Genomic DNA, 21,026 nt, shown 5'->3' with positions numbered 1-21,026 from the left:
ATATGGCAGGGCCTTCCCCCACAATGTGCTCCTCCATAGATGGAGCACTACTGTGTCCTGTAGGTTTCAGATAGAGAGTGACAGCTGAAACAAAATGAAGACCAAAGTTCACCAATTTCCACTCCCACCCCCAACCAGTCAATGAAAATAGGAATAATAGGAATATTCATTTCTATATCTCAAACACCTCATCTATAAAATACACTTAATAACAATAGTTCCTAATTCATAAATTTTTCATAAGGATCAAATGTATGAAAAGTCCTTGAATTAGGACCTGGCACAAAGTCAATGTCATATAAATGTTTGCTGTTAATGTTTTGTTATTATTATCTTAATGGTTTCCATGCATAAAATATCCCTCAGACCTTTTCATTTTCATCATATGTGATAAAACTGGGTGCTGTCTTTCTGGAATGTTTGCCCAAGCACACTACATTTTATTAATAGGAAAAATCATCAAAACCTGAGTTCATGGAAAATAGCATTATCTAACGTTTCATCTACATTGTACAACTGTACAATAAATTGCCTTCCTGGTTGCTTTGATAACAGAGAAGAAAATGTTCTTCTCAGACTAGTCTACACTTATCAACATATAATTTAGTAGCACTAATTAGGAGAGTGCTAAACATTTGTAATACAGTAAAACAAAATAACAAACTATACCAAATAGTTCAAGTAGTAGAATATGGTTTTAAAGACTTTTGAAGGGAAAAGTTTTTATTGTTACTTATTGCATAAGCATTGTGCTTTTTCACACAATTTCATAACAAAGAGGACAAAGGAAAGGTAAAGGTAGATATTTTAGATTCTGCAACTGTCCACTATGCTTTAGAACTTTCTCCACTTAGATTCACTAATCAGATCTCACACATCCTCATTATGTAAAATGTGTATCAGTAAAATGTGAAAACGAGCCCTCTTTCACTGTAACTAGGCCTGAAGAAAGAAGAATTTTAAATCTTGGTGTTTCAGGCTGTTTATTAGTGACAACAGTGTGATAAACAGTTCATTAATCCTATTTATCAGGCTGTGAAATAAGCCAAAAGTGCCATCAGTGAGTAATAATTTAAAGGGGGTTTAAAAAAAGAAGACGTTTTATGCTTCTTTAATCTAAACCAGGGGCTAGACTTTTTCAGTAGAGGGTCAGATATTATATATCTTATGTGTTGATAATGTAAAGCCTTTATCACAACTATGTATTCACTTCCTCTTTTGTACTGAGAAAGTAGCCACAAACACCATGTAAAGGCAAATTTAATTATACATGCTACAACATGGATGAATTTAAAATATCATGCTAAGTTAAATAAGCTAGACACAAAAGGATAAATGTATGATTCCATTTATATGCAGCATCTAGAATTGGAAGATTCTTGTCGATAGAAAGTAGAATGATATCTGGCAGAGGTAGGGGTGGTGAGTGGGGAATTACTGTCTAATGGGTACAGAGTTTCAGTTTGGGAAGATGAGAAAGCTCTGGAAATAATGCTGGATGCACAGCACTGTGAATGTCCATTACATTAATGTCACTGAACTATACACTTAAAATGGTTTAAATGGCAAATTTTATGTGATGTATATTTAACTACAATTTTTTAAAAACTTATTTATAAAAACAGGCACTTCAGCCAGGTGCAGTGGCCCATGCTTGTAATTCCAACTACTGTACTTGAGAAGCCAAGGCAGGCAGATCACAAATTTGAGCCCAGACTGAGCAATTTAGCAATTTAGCAATTTAGTGAGATCTGTCTCAAAGTAAAAAAAAAAAAAAAAAGGTGGTAGCTGGAGAAGTACTTCAGCGTGAAAGTGAAGAGTTTAATGCCCAGTACCACACACAAATAAAAAATGCAGACATCAGACAACTTTACACAATTTTATTTGATACCAATAGATTGTTTATATTTTTAATTCCGTTTCTACTTTTTTTTCTTTATATCCTTGATCCTTCTACCAATAAAACACTAATTGACTGAAAGTAACCTTATTGGACTTTGTAAGGACAAATACTGTTTTCAAATAAAAAAAGAATATATTTGCATTGATAGCTATATTTTCTTTAAATAATTTTAGGCCATCTATATTACAAATTTATGTTTAAATATTTCTTGAGACAAAATGCAGAAGCAGCACTTTAATAGTCAAGCCAGAAACCTATTGTAGTCTCCATGTTGAGAAGATCCTCAGTTTTAAGGGGGAAGTCAGAGAGAGAGCAGTGATGTCTGAAAATTTATAGTGACCAAAATGATTAGGTTTCAACATTCATTTCTAAACACATGAAGTATTTACAAGATCGCTTGAAAAATTACTCTAGTTTCCAGGATGTTACCTGTTGACCTTTGAAAGCAGAAGCAAGTGAATTTTGCCATCAAGATTCTTTCATTTTGAAGTTTAATATAGTGTCATTGGTTCTCCAATATCCATGGTGCCAATTTTCCACCGATGTCTTATATCTTGGGTTTCTTTTCCCCAGTTAGAAAAGTATAGTGATAAAATAGGCAAGGTAACTTTGAGCACAAAGGCCCATGTAATTACATAGCCTTCCCAGCATAATCCACAATGTTCTGACACTGGATATCAGTACAATGGTAAGAGAAAAACCCTGTCGGGGAAGTTGGGCAGTGAGCACAGCCACTGGAGAAGCACAGGAGCATTTCTAAACAGAGGTGGTAGCTGTAAATACCTGGACATCGGAATGTTTCTGTGGAGAATAAGCTGACTTCTGATCATTTGCAGGATTCTTTTATGAGGCTCATTTTTCCTTCAAAAAGACATCCTGACTCATACAAAAAGTGAAATGTTTTTCTTCTGAGAAGCATTCATGGAAAGAGCTGTTCCTGACCATAATGGGATATGGGTCACTGTTTAGGATCAAGTAATTGATTTTCTGAAACTGAAATACAATTGTCCAATTTGACAAAATTTGACTAGCTGCACTCATTTGACCCACACAAATACAGGCTCCAACTTTTCTATTGAAAATTAAAAGGCCAGCATTTGTATTCTTCCTTTCTGACTATTACTCTCTAGGATTCTAAATGCCAGCTGAAATTTTCACAAAGTACCTGTTTTTGTCATTATAAAGTATTTGTCTCGGGCCAGGGATTTAGCTCAGTGGTTCTGCTGCCTGCCTCACAAGCACAAGGTCCCAAGTTCAATCTCCGGTACCAAAAAAAAAAAAATTATTTGTCTCTGATAGACATGAAAGAAATTAGAACAAATACTTCATATAAATTTTTTTGTTGTTACTCTGCTTAAGTATTTTTCCCTTTGGTTTGTTTCTTGATTTTGAATTTCCTATGAGGATTTGGGCTGGATACTCTTGCTACATCTGTCAGAGAATACTGCAACTCTGCCGCCAATCACTCTGATCAGGTCCAGCTAGTTATATGTGTAATTGAGAGAACAAAGAATTTTTCAAGACAGATGCAGTGGCACATACCTATAATCCCAGATACTTGGAGGGCTGAAGTAGGAGGATCACAAGTTCCAGGTCAGCCCAGGCAACTTAGCTAGACATTGTTTCAAAATAAAAAATGGAAAGGGGTTGGGGGTGTAGCTCAAAGGTAGAGCATTAAGTCTTAGGTTCAATCTCCAACAACATTTTTTTTTTTTAAGAGAGGATTCTTTCATATCCCTTAGCTTCAGAGGCACCTCAGATAACAGTCTCTATTAAAACCATTCTCTAGGATTCTTAATTTTTATTAAAAAACATCACAGGGTGAGAATCCCTTATTCAAAATGCTTGGAACCAAAAACATTTAGAACATTTATAGATGCTGGAATATTTTCATATACATAATAAATTATCTTGCAAATGGGACCCAAATCTAAACATGAAATCTTTTTAGTTTCATATATGTCTTATACATGTACCCTGAAGGTAATTTCATATAGTATTTTTATTGCACCTGTGTTTTAACTGCAACTTGCCCCATGAGGTCAGATGTGGAATTTTCCAGTTAAAATGTCACACTGGCTTTCGAAAGTGTCAAATTTTTAAATCATTTACAACTTCAGGCTAGGGATGTTCAACCTGTCCTATAACTATTGTGATGCCTTAGATATAGGTACTTCATTTCCTCAATAAGCAAATCTAGGGATGTTCAATCAGTCCCATAACTGTTATGATGCCATAGATATAGGCTTTTCATTTCCCCAATAAGTAAATTAGGTAGTAATCATCATCTACATTCCATAGTTATGCAAAGTGGGGCTACATGCTAATTTGTCCAAGGTCCTCCTTAATGGAAAACACTGAAATCAAGATTTGCCTTTGCATAACAGTCAGTTTATGTGGATTGTGTTTTAAATCATACTGAATATTTATGTTTCTTATAGACATGCTTGAAATGTTCAGAGATGATATGCTTTCTCCTGTTCCCTAACATTAAACCACATGGTCCTCCACTACCCAGCACCCAAAGTCACCTAGGCAGCTTGGCTTTCCCTTCTCAATGTGTACAATCCACATAAATTGTCATGGAAAAAATAAACAAAGTTTAAAATGCTTAATACAATGCATGAGAAACTATGTATAGTAAGATACTAATTTATTTTCTTTAATGTTTTATGTATTCTGTAGTTTCTTTTTTATTAATATATGTTTGCAGTACCTAAGACTACATTCATCTTGGGGAATTGGTACATATACATATCACATCTTAATCATTTTGACTTTCCCTTCCCCTACCTGTCCCCGCCCCCCCCCCCCCAGCTAAAACACCTAAATATTAGCAGTGGTTATCCTTTGGTAAATTACTGATAATGCTTTTTCTTATACTTTATCTTACACATTTTCTACACTACATATTATACTGTTATTAAATATTTTTTACTTTTTTATTTATTATTATATGTTTGCAGCACATGCATTTTACAATAATCTTGGAGATTTGGTACATGTACATAACACAGCTTGTTTATTTTTTTAATCCCCTTCCTTTCCCCATTCCTCCTCCTCCTCTAATTCCCTTTCCTTCTTTTCCTTCTTTTCATTTTGTTTTGTTTTGTTTCGGTACAGGGGATTGAACTTGGGACTCGCAAGGCAAGTGGCAGAACCACTGAGCTAAATCCCCGGGCCTTTCTTTTCATTCTTGCTGACAGTATTAATCTTAGTTCATGTTTATGGCATATAGTGTCTACATTCACTGAAGTTATAAGGATCCTGTACACAGCATATCTTCACTCTACTTCTTCCCCGTCCCCTCCCCCTGTCTCTTTCCATCCCCTTGTCTCTCTCTATCCTTCCTTTATTTTCTCTTAGTTTGTACTTTTCCTTACTCAAATGAGGAGATACCATATGGCATTGTTATTAAATATTTAAGATACAAGAAATGTCCCTACTTATATGCAAATGGTAAGATAAACTGAGTTTTCCAGAATGACGTAAATTTGTCATGTTCTTATATTCAGTTGATAAATATCTTTGGGCTTAATTTATGTCAGCGAATTTTTTTAATATACTAAAGAGGGCTTTTTTATGCAAAATGAGCCAATGAAGCACTTTGAGCTGCCTAAAATATGCAACTTGTTATTGTAGTTAATTAAAAGGCTGAATTTTTCCTAAACCTCTTAGTTCATGCTATAATTTTTGCTAGTGAATTTATGAATTAAATAATTTGTAAAAGAATAAGCATAATCACTTTTACTTATTCTATGATTAATTTTTTACTAGTAAACTAATGTGCTCATATGTTTGATGAGCTATAAGCCATTCAAAAATTTACATCACTAAATTTCCTTAAACATTTTAACTTACACATATAAATTTAATATTTTTTACTTTCTCAAACACATCACTGAAAACTACAGCAATTTTTGTTGTTTTTACCAGCTTTTTAAAATGTAAAAATCTGAATTTATAATGTTAATAAGAATTTAAACAGTTTATAAACACAATTAATTACATTCCCTAATGCATGTCAACTTTAAATCACAAGTATCCTCCATCAGGCATTTCTAATTAAAAACACAAAACAAATAATTAAAGTCTCTAACATGTCAAACATTTTTTAACATGTCATTTCTTGAATATTTCAAATATGCCTATAAGAAACATAAAGTACTGTGAACTAAAATCTAGTCCTCATAAATTGACTACCACACTGTTAATTCCCTCTATACATTTCCATATCTCCCTATTATTTCTACAAATTTATGTGTCTGCAAAATCACTTATCCAACTAAAGAATGAAAATTACTCCCTCCAGCAGTACCAGTTCTTGAAGTAAATATTTGTAACTAAGATGCACCTTCAGATCTGGGTAATTGACCTAAATTAGAGAAGTACAATGTGGGATCAGATTTGTGATCCTTTTTCCTGCCCAGTGTCACTTACCATACCAACTGGGGAGCTCAAAAGCTTTTCACTGCCATGCAATTTTACACCTCTAAAACATACTCTTCAGGTGTATTTCAAATGTTATCTTTATGCAAACTTTATTCTCAGCTTTTATTGTGTATTTTAGATAGATGCAATTCTGCACAAACCACATGGAATGCAGCTAATTCCCTTCAATTACAATCCCCTTCAGGGTTATAGCACTCTTTTCATATTTTACTCATTAACTGTCTCCTTGATAGTCATATCAATAGTTAGGTATTTGGTTACATATGGAATTTGTAGCTATATGCAAAGTGTTTACAAATTGCTTTAGAGCTATACTGGCACAGGAAAACACTGTTTATTTATCCAGTTCTGGGATCAAACCCAGGGCCTTGCGTATGCTAAGCAAGCACTGTACCACTTAGCTACACCCTCAGCCCTTCCATATTTACTTATTAAAACTATATTTAGGTGACAGTGTGAGGGCAGCTAGTTCATCTGACTACCAACCCCTAAGGTTAGCCAAAGCACACTTAAATTAATCATCAAATAAATTTTCCACATAAACATACAGGCATGGTGGCCCTTGTTTAAAATCCTAGAACTCTGGAAAGTTGAGACAGGAGGATCCCAAGTTCCAGCCCAGCATGAGCAATTTAGTGTGACCCTGTCTCAAATAAAAAATTTAAAAAAGAGCTGGGGATGTAGCTTAATGCAAAGGTCCTGAGTTCAATCCTCAGTACTGGAAGAAAAAAAAAAAGTAAGTTTTTAGCCAAGCATGGTGGCACACAACTATAATCCTAATACCTTAGAAGCAGGAGAATTACAAGCCTACCTGGCAATTCAGCAAATTAAGGAGACTCTGTATCAAAAATAAAATAATTTCAAAAGGCTGGGGATGTAGCTTAGTGTGAAGATCCTGAGTTCAAGCCTTAGTACTACAACAAATTAATTAATTAACTAAAGATTTTGTAAATGCACTGCAGCACCTCATTTTTATCAATATTTATCATATTTAGTTAACTTCATTTTTAATCATTGTTTTCAGAAAATATAAGCTAGGTTAGATCTATAAGATCTAGGTTAGATCCATAAGAAAAATAATCACCTACATTAGCCTGACAATATTTAATTTACATTGCCTTTGGTGATAAGTTTATTTTCCATTTTTTATATTATAAATAACAGTGAATATGTATTTCTTCATGAACACTTTTTATTGTTCTGTTGGATTATTTCCTTAGAAATTTCCCACTAGTAATATTACTCAGTCAGCAGATGGACTTCATTTTGGCTGTTGATAGGTACTGCCTCTAATACTTTCCAAATAGCTTATTTGGTTACGACTATGTCAATATTGTATTTATCTGGTTTGTTTAGATGTTTTTAAATACAGAAAAAAATTATAAATGCTAAATGGTATTAAAATGTTGCTTTGATTACTAAGGACAATATTTTGTATTATTTTTTGTTATTTACATTTTGATTATATGAGTTATCTGTTTGAGAGTTTTGTTCATTTACCACTGAGGCATGATATTTGAAAATTCAAATTTAATTTCTATATACTTTATTAATCTATTGATACACACACATATATATATATTTTTTTTTTTCTTTTGAGGCAGGGTCTCCCTTTGTAGTTCAGGCTGTCTCTTAACTCACTATGTATCCCAGGCTGGCCTCGAACTCACGGTGATCCTCCTGCCTCAGCTTCATTAGTGCTGGAATTACAGGCATGCACCACCAGGCCTGGCAGATACTTACACTTTATATAATTTATTTGCCTATTAACTTTTACTATATTTAATTGTATATATATATTTAAATGTTTTGTTTTAATTTCTATGGCAATGAATCTAGCAATCTTTTGAATAATGATTCTCTAGCTTTCTTTTAAGAAATAGAATCCATTTTTAAATATGTGTTTTGCTCTATGAGGAAAAGGACCATACGTATTTTATTCACCATAATTTACAAGATCTAACACAGAACCAGCACACAGAAGGTAAGCATCATTTTTTTCTTATAATAAATAATTATAATTAATAAAGTTTTAGATTTTTTCTTTTAAAATACATCAAATTAACTGTATAGCAGTTGTGTAAAATCAGTACCTTTGAAGTAGGGCACATTTCCTCTTTTCAACAAGTGAAATATTCATCAAATTGTTAAATTCTTTTGCATTTGAAATGCATAATTTCTCTGTCCAAAATATCTTGATAATTATACTTTAGGGTTCTCTTTTGAATGTAGAAAGATGAAAAGAATATAATTCTTATCCATAAAACAAAAAATAAAAGCTGAAAATTTCTCAAAATCTTTAAGTTTTCTTCAGCCCATCAGAAAGCTGAGCTATCAGGGCAATCAATGAACCTGAATCCTCAGGAAAGGAAGGAAACTCAAAGACCAAATGTGAGCACTGACTCACCTGGGAAGACCTTAAGAGGAATGTATGGCTGCTGTGTCCTTGAAGAATTCCCATACAATTTGCAACAAATTGCTAAAAGTTGAGTGTTGACTAGCATGAGAGTACAAAGCCAAGGCAGCTACAGGCACAAGGGAACCATGAGCAGGGGAATCCCTATCTACCCATGGGGTCTTCTTCATGGGCCTTCAGTGCTGCTCATGTGAAAGATTAGAGACACAGAGGGAAACCAGGGAAGGCCATTCTAGTGAATCAAGTATAAGGACTAGGAGTCATACAAGAGTAGAGGACCCTGCTCCAGCCCTTCTCCCCTATGGAACAAAAGCCCAAAGTCAAAGTGATCAGAAAATTCAAAATACAAATACAAAACAAGGAAATTAGTAAAACAAGACAAAATATCATATATCTAGACATGTCATATTCAAACAACCAAAAACCAAAGATAAAGAAAATATCATAAAGGCAGCCCAAAGAAGGACATATTCCATACAGAGGAGAAAACGTAAAAATATAACAGACATCAAAAGTTATGAAAGCCAAAGGGCACTGACAAGGCATTTTCAAAATATTAAAAAAAAAAAATAACATTCACCAAGATTCTATACCTAGAAAATCTTTCAAGAATGAGGGTGAAGGCCGGGGATTTAGCTCAGTGTTTCCAGCGCCTGCCTCACAAGTGCAAGGTCCGAAGTTCGATCCCTAGTACCCACCCCCCCAAAAAAAGAATGAGGGTGAAAAAACACCACATTGTTTCTCTTCACTCTTGGTACAACTTCTAAGCTAGATATATATGCTCTCTTATCACATATCAGGTAATTCTCCAGGGGAAACCAACTGGGTATCCAGTAATTCAGTTTATTTTTTACACCATCTACCTAGACATAGTGTCAGATCCCACTGAGTAATGTCTTGGCTCCCAAGATTGCCCTCACTTCAGATACCAGTCAGAAGTTCCAGACTGTTTCTTGACCAACTGGCAATGAATTAGGGTTCCTACAATCTCATCTGTAGGCTGGATAATTTGTTAGAATGCTACACAGAGCTCAGGAAAATGCTTCACTTACACTTTATACGTTATAAAGTATACAACTCAGGAACAGCCAAATGGAAGAAATCCACAGTCCTGGGTATGTGGGATATAGTCAGTGTTCTATGCCAACTCTGGCACCCTCCAAGCATATCACATATTCAGTAACTTGGAAACGCACCAAATTTTGTACAACAATTTTTATATAGCTTAATCTCCAGCCCTTCTTCACCCCTGCCTCCATGGAAGCTGGTGGATGGTGCTGAAAATTCCAACCTTCTAGGGACTGCACTCTAAGTGACCTCACCAGTACAAATCCAAGTCTTATAGGAAACACCTCACTATAAACAACAAAAGACACTTATCACTCAAGAAATTCCATGAGCGTTAGCAGCTAATGAGACTGGAAACAAAGATCAAATATATTTCTTACATCACATGTTTTAGTTACTTTTGTCATTGCTGAGACAAAATACTCAACATCTAAGGTTAAGGGAGGAAAAGTTTATTTTAGCTCACAGTTTGTAGAGATTTCAGTCCATAATCAGCTGGCTCCAGGTCAGGGAGGCATGACAGAAGGGCATCACAGAAACAGTCCATGGTATGGCAGGCAGAAGACAGCAGCCACAAGCAACAACAGCAAACCTACCTTTTTTCTGTCCCTTACAGTCCATCCAAACTACAACTGATTGATTGGTGCCACTCAAACCCAGGGTGAGACTTCTATTATCTACACCCTAAATTCCAGTATCACACCCTTAATCCACATTTACACTAATCCAGGCACCTTCAAAACTCACCATCTATGAGTGCATGAGGTTTTGGGAGGATATCTAAATACACGGTCTAACACCACAAAAGGATAAAAAAAAATTTTAAAGCTTCATTATCTTCAGATCTGTATTTCTTAAAATGCTTTAAAAAGTTCTTCAAGTAGAAAGAATGAAGACACTTATCTACACAAAGAGATAAAAAATTTTTTGGAACACCTAAAATGAAAGTCATTTCTTTTCCTTTCTCTCTCTCTTTCTTTCTTTCTTTCTTTCTTTCTTTCTTTCTTTCTTTCTTTCTTTCTTTCTTTCTTTCTTTCTTTCATACTAGATATTGTACCTAGGGGTATTACACTCTACTACTGATCTATATCCCCAGCCCTTTTAATTTTTTCTTTTGAGACAGGGACTCACTAAGTTGCCCAGGCTGGCCTCAAAATTGTGGTCCTCCTACCTCAGGCTCCTAAGTAGCTGGGTTAACAGGCACGTGTCACTATACCCTTTTTCTTATTCTTAATCACACTAAAAGATAACTGCTTAAAACAAAAATAGTTGCAACAGTAATAGTACAATTGGGGCTATGGGACCACTACCCTCCATTCACCTGAATGTGGAAAATGTCCCACGGCAAGCTCACCCCTCAACCTTTCTCCTAAGGCCTATTGCTCAGAAGCAGAGATAAGAAAGACAAAGACACCTGGGATCACCTTTGAAAATTCTGAGATCCCAAACCAAGACAAATATATGCCAGATTCTCTGGCATGACCTATAGTAACCTTTTTTCACTTGGAGATCATTGAAAGTTCATACATATGGACTGTATCTCATGCATCTAAAAGAGTAAATTATGGGAAGGGACATGCTCAATAGATATAGCTGACATGACTCAGCACCCTATCAATCAAGTTGTCAATCATGCTCTAGAAGACCTACTGGGGGGTGTCCTAGATCCAATGAAACATTTTAAATTCTAAAACTCAATGCATTCAGCGCTTATGTCATTTTCCCTTCTGCTAGCACAAGCCCACTCACTCTAAGTGTACTATCATCTAATTAAACTTCATTAAACCTTGTTGCTTTTTCCGTACCATAGCATGGCACATCAAATTCTTTTTTCATCACTCACAAGAAACTAGAAACTTGACCAGAATCCCATCACCCACAATGACATCTATGCATTGGGGGCTAGTGGGATATATAAAACTAAAATGACTGAAAACAATATCACAGAAGATGGGAGGGAGGGACATAGAGTTTAATGTTCGGTTCTTACACAGTACTATATAAATCAAAACTATGTTATATAAAGACATACTTTAATTAGATGTACATTATAAACAATAGTGTAAACACTGAAGAATAGTTTGAAGAGCTACAAATAATCAGCCATTTAAATAAAATAAAAAATATGTTCTAATTTTCTAAATATGAGCCAAAGGAAAAAAGAACAAATGGAACAAATAGAAAAAAGTTAGCAAGGTGATAGATTTTAATTTAGTCATATCAATGCTTACTTACTTTATTTATTTATTTATTTGGTACCAGGGATCGAACTCAGGTCCTTGCGCTTGTGCAGCAGGTGGCGAAACCACTGAGCTAAATCCCCGCCCCCCCTTTTTTTTTTGGTATCGGGGATCAAACTCGGGTCCTTGTGCTTGCGCATCAATGATTACTTTAAATTGAAAGCATATAAATATACTAATTAAAATACAGATTGTCAGATTGGATACCAATACAAGACCTAATTATACTATCTATAAGAAACTAATTTTAAATATAAAGTTATCTAGTTAGAACATACGCTATGCAGACACTAATCAAAATATTGTCATTATTTAAACAAATTTCTACACCCTAGTTACAAACATTATTTAATATTGCTTGATTCATTTGGAAATAGAACATATCTATTTATGTTAAATCAAGAAATTAAAATTCTCCCTAAACCTGTGGTTTTTCTTCCAAAGTTAATGCCCAAACATTCTCTTAACCTTTGTATTCATGGTATGAGCTAGCACTTCAAAAGAGAATGAAGGCTAATGTCTCAGCATTTATCTAATGACAGTTTGTTCACATTTAGCTCTGGCTGCATTGGTTTATGTGTCATATTTCTTTAATCAAAGCAGGAACATGGCTTGGAGATGTAGCTCAGTGGGAGAGTGCATGCTTAGCGTGTGTGAAGCCCTGGGTTCAATCTCCAGGACCATAAAAATGATGATAGTGATGATGATGATGATGATGATGATGATGATGATGATGATTATAATGACAACTGTGACTTTGTTGTACTAATATAAATGTAAACATTTACTAAACAAAATCCCACAAAACAGAGCATGATAGCCACTGTATTAGTCAGATTTTTGTCACTATAATGAAATACCTGAGATAACTGACTTACAAAGAGAAAAGATTTATGTTGAATCACAGTTTTGGAGACTCCAGTGAAAGATGGGATGGATCCATTGGTTTGGGTGTCTAGTGGGTGTGCCAGATGGCAATGGTGGTGGGTATGTGGTAGAAACAAACTGCTTACCTTATGGCAAGGAAGCGAAGGAGAGAAAGGAAAAGGCTGTGGTCCATAATCCACTTTAAGGACATGTCTTCAGTGAGCTAACAACTAGGCCCCAACATCACCACCCTGGGGAAATGAAGCCTTCAACCCATGGACCTATGAAGGACACTTATCCAAACTAGTCATTATATTTCTATTTGCTGTTGCTGCTTTCATTTGTCCAGTTTCATTGCTTCAAGGTTATACTAGCAACTCTTCTTATAATATTTCTACCTCTTACTTTTTCTTATAGGATAAAAACTTCCCAAGCTTATCACTCCACATATTTCCTTGTGTTTTGTTTTGTTTTTTAATATATCTATTCAGTGATGAATAACAAAAAAAATTTTCAAAGCACTTTTAATTTTGTGATATCAAGGTATTACAGAGTGTCTTAGTATATTTCTTTTTTGGTTATTTTGGCTTACGGTTCTGTTCCAAGGTCAATGGGCTATAAATGGTAATGAGCTTCTTATTGGCAGAGTGCTAACAAACAATATTCAAAAACCAAAATAAATAACATATATAAAGACATATAATAAGTAGGTTATCTGGTGATTCTATCTACCACATAAAACTGCTGTCTCTTTTTTTGGGAAAGCTCAACTCATAAGAAACAGGAATTTATTTTTCATTATTTTCTCCACTAAAACTATATACCAGAATGTTTAAAAGTTAGATTTGAAGCTGATTACATTTCAAGATAACTAATTTAGTACAACAAAGAAGAGTTTGGTGCATACAATTTCTGTTTAATTACTTTACATTGTAAGAAATCTAAATATTTATATATTTTTAAAGGCTCTAGGTATGAGAGTTCAAGATTTAAGGAAAAATACTACAAATCTGCTTAGTCCAAAGACTATTTGAAGGCTATTTGCTGAGACATTAGCTTTCATTCTCTTTTGAAGCACTAGCTTGTACCATGAACACAAAGGTTAAGAGAGTGTGTTGACACTTTGAAACAAAAACCATAGGTTTAGGGAGAATTTTTATTTCTTGATTTGACATAAATAGTTTATGTTCTATTTCCAAATGAATCAACCAATATTAAATAATGTTTGTAACTATCCTATAGTCCGCATTACATATTTAATCTCTTTTCTCAAAAAGTTATTTGAATACAAAATATATAAATCAGGAAATAAGTACAAATAGAAACCAATTGGTTTATCTCTTTTTATAACCTTAAAATACAATGAGAGTAACAAAATCAAGAAGTAAAAGAGATAAGTTAGTGTTAGATACTATAATAGTCACAAAAGTGTTATGATAGACTTATACAGAAAATTATTGAGGGTATCTACCTCAAGGTATGGTGTCTTGAAGGCTATTTAGAGGTGCCCATTTTGAAGCATATCTTATAGAGTAGATTGAGCCAAGCCAAAGCTGACTTGAAAAAAAGTAAGAGTAGTATTGTAAAAAACCAATAAATATCAGAATATATTTATATAAATGTCAATAGTTCTGTACTTTAGTATTGAGGTAGTGAAAAGCGAAGTGAGCCAGGGTCAGATCATGGAGAAACTTGTTTGTGGTACTAAAAACTTCAGATTTTACACTGAAAAAAAAAATGTCATTTTCGGGAATAAGACACCAAAAAATTGCATTTTAAAGAAGCTACTTTGGAATCAAAATGAAATATAAATTGGAGAAGCACAAGAGAGAGACCAATATGGAAGAGACTGCAGTTAAAACAGGCAGGAAATAACACAGTCTTGAAGTAGGAGAAAGATAAGAGACCAGGTTCAGTAGGTGTGTCACTCTGGTTGATGGGCTCCCTGGGGACAAGTTTCCAGGTTCTTATGCACTATAAACAAAGAATTAGATGTGGCACATGACAGTAAAGAAGCAATTAAGTTTAAAGGAAGAAGGTACACTCAGAGTGAGTGGGCTCATGTGTGTAGAAAGGAAAAATGGTACAAACAGAAAGAAAAAAGGCACAGGCACTGAACGGATTGGGTTTAAGGATCTGAAATGTTGGGGGAGTCTAGAATGTCTCCCATTGGGTCTTTCAGGGCATGATTGACAGCCTGATTGACACAGTGCTAAGGTCAGATATATTTACTGTGCCTATCCTTTCCCTTAATTCACTCTGTTATAATTGGATGCATGAGATGCAGTCCATATGTATGAACTTTTAATAAGCTTAACATGAAGAAATGTCATGAGAAGTCATGCCAGCAGGTCTAATACACACGCATCCTGGTTTGGGACTTTGGAATCTTCTGGGCTCAGGGATTTTTGTTACTCTTATCTGTGCCTCTGGGTACTGGACCTTAGGATAAAGGTAGTGATGGAGGGGTTGGTTCTGGGGTGTTGCCAGGTTCGAGTGAGCGGAAGGGAATGGCCCCATAACCCCTAATTGTGCTATATATATATTAGGTGTAGAAGATACAACTGATAAGGTTTAATGGTTATTGGATGTGAGACATGAAGAAGACAGAATTTTTAAAGATTCACAATCTTCTGAATAATTACTGAAACAAAATCTTTAGGGTATACTGAAGTTTTTAAAATACTGAGATTAATGGACCTATCAATCATCCAAAAGGGATTTACAGAAAGATACATTGGAGTCAAAGGAAAGACTGAATTAGGTATTTGGGAGTTGGTGCCCATGCATGGAACTAGAAACCATTGGTGAGATTTTGTCTGGAATGACAGTTGTTTCTTTTGCTACTGGAGATCAAACAAATACTAAGCATGCAGACTACCACTGAGCCTCACTTCCATCCCCTCAAATGATAGCTTTTGAAATGTGAGCCTAAAACTTCTGGTTGACCCACAGTAGTCTGCAGGAAGTCTGTATGTATGAAAGGAAGAACAGAAAAAAAATCAACTCACATACATCTCACAAAATTGAAGTGTAAGATTCCTCATTATTAAAAATTATTATAAAAATTAATCATCATTCACATAGAAATTCCATTACATGTTTAATATTTGTTGTTTTACACGCTCTACAGAAGCTGCACTGGTAAGTTTATTTTGGAATTATCTTCACGTTATTTTTTATGCCAATGATTTTTGCATTTTAATTAATACCATTTTCATTGTGCTTTATCCTCAAGTCACAAAGAGGGCCCAGGAGTGACCCACTGAAGCATGAAAAATGGCAAGAAACACTACAGCACAGACTAATAAAGAAAGAAAGCAACATAGCCCTCCACTGAAATCTAATGTTGAGTGATTTTTATATAAGGAACTAAAAAAGAAAAGTAGATGGGAAATGCAATTAGGAATATCTGAATATTCAATTTTATTATGGGATTAATTCACTTCATCCTCTGTCACATAGTGAAGTTTTATCAAATAATGACATGAAGTTTATGCTTTTGCTCTATTTTCCAGAAAAGCAGCTTCCTTCAAGTTAACCAATTTAGCTTTTCTAGAACAAGCAAATGTACTACTTTCCAGAATAATTCTATCACTTAAACCAAAACTGTAGAGACAGCCTTTAACACAGCTTTCTGCACAGCAGAAATAAGCAAAAGTCATACTGTTGCTAACAACTGAAACCAGCCACAGGAATTACTAGTATCTGTTTTGTTCACTAACAAAACACAATAGCTTTCACAAAAATCCTTTAGTAAAGGTTGCTAGCGAATGTTGGTTAGTATAAATAGTTCACACTGCTGAAGAAAAATCACTGTGGTTTGAAGATCTGGCCAAGCGAGATAGTCAAGATATACAGTATAAAAACTGATAGGGCACAGTCAGCTGCCAATCACAATAGATATCAACTGCAAACAAATGGTATAGGACTTCTGAGATGTGTTAGTTTGCATACTCGCAGATAGTTTACTTTCCAACTGTGTTAAGTATGAATAATTTCTTGGCAGTTGTGCACACATGTATGAAGAAGTGCTTGATGATATCTTTGTTAATCATTAAAATATTAAGCATTCTATTTAGGAGACTTTTTAATCCAAGGTTAGTCCAGCCACTCCTCTCTTTAACAGCCCTAATTCATTAAAGCTCAGGAAAAGTAGAATTTTAAAATATTGGCATTGTCAGATTTTAAAAGTACCCTTGGTTTTCTGCTCAAAATAATTCTAAGGTATTAATCAGATGTTGCCCACCCTGGTTTCTCAACTGTCTGCTATTGTTTCCCTAAAATAAAACTATGTTTCTATATTCATACAATCCTTCTGGCATCAAGTATATGGGGGTTTTCTACACCAAGAAATTCTCTGATACTAAGCAGACACCAACTGGTTGCCCATTGACTCAATTCAGTTCTGACTCTGACTACTCCATAGGTCAGGGTCAGACTCCACATGTTTAACATGTTCCCAGTGGCTTGAACCACTGATGGCAAGACATCTGAATTACGGCCTCATCATGAATGTGTTAAGGACTCTGCTCAGTCACTCTCCCTTCACTTCAGAGATCAGTCCCAAGTATCAGGTTATCCACACCATCCTTCTGATTGACTGACTACATAAATTGGGAGTTCCCATGGTGCGCTCCTCAGGTTCAATAATTTGTGACAACGGCTCACACACAGATCTTGGGAACCCATGTTACTTACATTCACTGAGCTTATTATAAAGGATACAAATGAACAGTTAGATGAAGAGGTACATAGGGTAAGGTCAAGAAGAGTCCCTCTTATAGGAGCTTTTGTCTTCCTGGAGTTAGGATGTGTTAACCTCCCAGAAAGTGAATAATTTCACCAATCCAAAAGCTACAAATCCCATTGTGCAAGGTTTTCAAAGAGCTGAGGTACCAGCCCTCACTCCTTCACTTAGAAGATTGGGACATGAAGCTGAAAATTCCAGCTTCTATTTACTTGGTCTTTGTGGGGACCCAACTGAGGCTGTCATGAGAGACCTCATCCTGAGCCATCATGAGCATACACTCAGGTGCAATCAGAAGGGGCACACTATGAAAATAGATACTCCTACCACTCAGGAAATTTCAAACATTTTAGGAGCAGGCACCAAGAGCAAAAGCCAAATATATTTCTTAATATATTATAGTCTCTTTGCTTGAATTGTTAATATCCCACCAATAGAGATACCCTCTCTTACAAGAAGACAGAAAAAAAAGTTTTTGAGTCAAGCATCACGGACTCAATTAGTTCTCCTTTCCCTGAATTTAGTGACCTGCCACTCTCTTTTATACCTTGTATGGTCGACAGAGATGACAACCAGTCATAACTTTTTCTTTTCCATTTGGAGCTCCAAGTGATAAGTTCCTTGAGTTCTTTAATAGAAATATCATAGAGCAGCTGGCACACAAAATTTCTTGTGGGGTAAATACATAAAGCCTTGAAGAACATGTTCATTTGATCCATCCTATTGTAATTTATATAAATTGTCTTTTAATAAGGAAATGTTCCAAGCCTTTCTCTTCTATCTTTTCCCAGTGTTTGTCAAGCTCATCTTTTTCCACATAAAGGAAAGCAAAGGATTACTGCAAGGCAGAACTGTCTGAAGATCCCCTGGCTCACCATGATGCTATTGGAGGAGAAATTCTGTTTAGTTAATTTCTTTCAGAATCATGATATGGACTAAAAAGTGCTTGGCAGAATGGGTACCAACACTGTACCTGCAATAAGCAACAAGGTAGGATGCTGTTACATGAATGAATGAGCTTTGCTCAAATTTGCTGATCTCCAAAGTTGCTTTCTCCATAAAGAATAGAAGAAAGTTTATGTCTCCAGCTCTTAATTCAAGTCACAGTAGATTATGAACATTGTGAATGAGATCAAAGTTTACCCTCTTCTCAGCATGCTGTACAAAGAAGTTCAAGGTTCTGCTTTTAAATTTAAATACAATGAGGGCCAGGGATTTAGCTCAGTAGTTTCACCGCCTGCCTCGCAAGCACAAGGTCTGGAGTTCAATCCCCAATTTAAAGACAATGGCTTTTGAAAGGAAATGAAAGATGAAATGGTAACATTTCCTTATGACGTGGCATAGCCAGTAAAGCACACTGCTACTGTAAGGTCTTCTTTAAGTGGTATATTTATGAAATGCTTTCAACAGTTTGACTTCAGGACTGAACTATCTTAATTTAAATGGTAAAGGTAAGATTTCATAACTTCTCAAGAAAACCAAACTGGTTTTCTGGTTCCAGCAAACCAGAAAAACCAGGTGATTCTTTTCTAATGTTTGGAGATTTTTCTCCATTAGGGAAGATAAGCAATATACTTGGGAGAATATTTTAAAACCCCATTCAAATGCCACAACTAAAACATATGTTTCAGAGCCAAAAGTATCCCTATGAGTACATGAGGGTTTCTTTTGTAGTTATCTCCAAAACTGTAATATTCAACTTTCTAGTAACTAAGAGATGCTGAAAATGACTATAATGAGAAAAGCTCCATAATTTTTGAATCCATGTTTGATCAAAGTACCCAGAACTACTTGAAAGAACCAAAAACCACTTAAGTCATTCTCAACAACTAATAATTAGAAGTTAGATTTTATAGAATATACAAATAATTGCCTAGATGAATTGCCTAGATATGGCACCTAATTTAAAACTTAAATAGAGGGCTGGGGATGTAGTTGGTGCAGTGCCTGCCTGGCAAGCATAAGACCCTGAGTTTCTTCACTGCCTTAAAAGTTGTACTTTGTCTATTCATTCCTTCCTCCCCCAAATCCTTTGGCAATCACTGATCTCTTTATAATCTTCATGGTTTTCCCTCTTCCAAAATGGCATGGCTTGATAACTCATTTATTTTTAGTGCTGAATGATATTCCCTTGTCTGAATATATTACAATTAATCCATTTATCCACTGAAGAAAATCTTGTTCACTTTTAAATTTGGGCAAATATGAATAAAACTGCTATAAACACTTGTGCACAGGTTTTTGTATGAAGATAGTTCATTTAGGTAAATGTCAAGGAGTAGGCTGGATCATACTGTCAGTATATGGTAAGTACCAGTGCCAAACTGTCTTCCAACATGGTTGTACCATTTTGCATTCCCACCAGCAATGCATGAGAGGTCCTCGTGCTTCTCATGCTCACTAGAATTTAGCGTTGACAGTGTTTTGGATTTTGGTCATTCTAATAACTGTAATAGTATAGTATCTCACTTACGTTTTAATTTGCAATTCTTTAGGTTACCTATGACTTAATGATTTATAATGTCGAGCATATATTCATATGCTTATGTTTCTATCTACTTTAGTGAGATTTTATTTTTTCAGTACTGGGGATGGAACCCATGACCTTGGACATGCTGGGCAAGTGCCCTATAACCAAGTTATACTCCAAACCCATTTTTAAAATCAGACTGTTAATTTTCTTATTGTTGAGTTTTCATAGTACTTTGTGTATTGCAGTCCTTTATCAGATATGTCTTTTGCAAATTTTTTCCAGCCTGTATATTGACTTCTCATTGTGTTTTATACAAGTAGAAAATTTTAATTTTAATGTAATTCAGCCTATCAATTATTTCTTTCATAGGTTGTGTTTTGGTGCTGTAGCTAATATCTTTGCTATACCCAAGTTCAACCAGGTTGTCTCCTGTTATCCTCTAGTTTTATAGTATTGCATTTTACATTTAAGTATATGATCCATTTTGAGTTAATTTCTATGAAGGCTGTAAAAATCTGCATTAAGATTCATTTTTTTGCATATGGATATCTGTAATTAATTTTTTTACTAATATGAATTGTGCTCCACCTGTGTCCAGAACACTGTGGTCCCCAAATGCAAAAAAAAAAAAAAAAAATTAAGAAAACACAATTCAAGAGAGTCAGAAAAGAGAAATGACACCGGGATCCTTGGGACTACACCACATTTAAGGAGTCCTTCAAGGAAGTGCTGAAGTGACTATTGCTCAGCAGAGGCATTCCAAATCAGCTCAAATAACTGCCTCTTTTCACCATCACCACCACCTAGTCCAGATACCTGATGGAAATTGCTGCCAGAAGGATGTGGTATCTGACTGG

At 35.1% G+C, this 21,026-nt stretch overlaps 1 long non-coding RNA gene across 5 annotated transcripts in view; it reads right to left on the bottom strand.

Moving 5' to 3' along the window:
• The window catches only part of LOC147829249 (uncharacterized), a 209,666-nt gene that overhangs the window by 159,532 nt on the left and 29,108 nt on the right, over positions 1-21,026 (bottom strand). The window lies entirely within an intron of this gene.

Source organism: Heterocephalus glaber, unplaced genomic scaffold (assembly GCF_053883595.1).
Source record: "Heterocephalus glaber isolate CG9 unplaced genomic scaffold, H.glaber_assembly_v1.0 deba00000676, whole genome shotgun sequence".
Lineage (NCBI taxonomy): Eukaryota > Metazoa > Chordata > Mammalia > Rodentia > Bathyergidae > Heterocephalus > Heterocephalus glaber.
The sequence above is the reverse complement of the archived record's forward strand: the minus strand, read 5'-3'. Positions and strand labels throughout refer to the sequence as shown.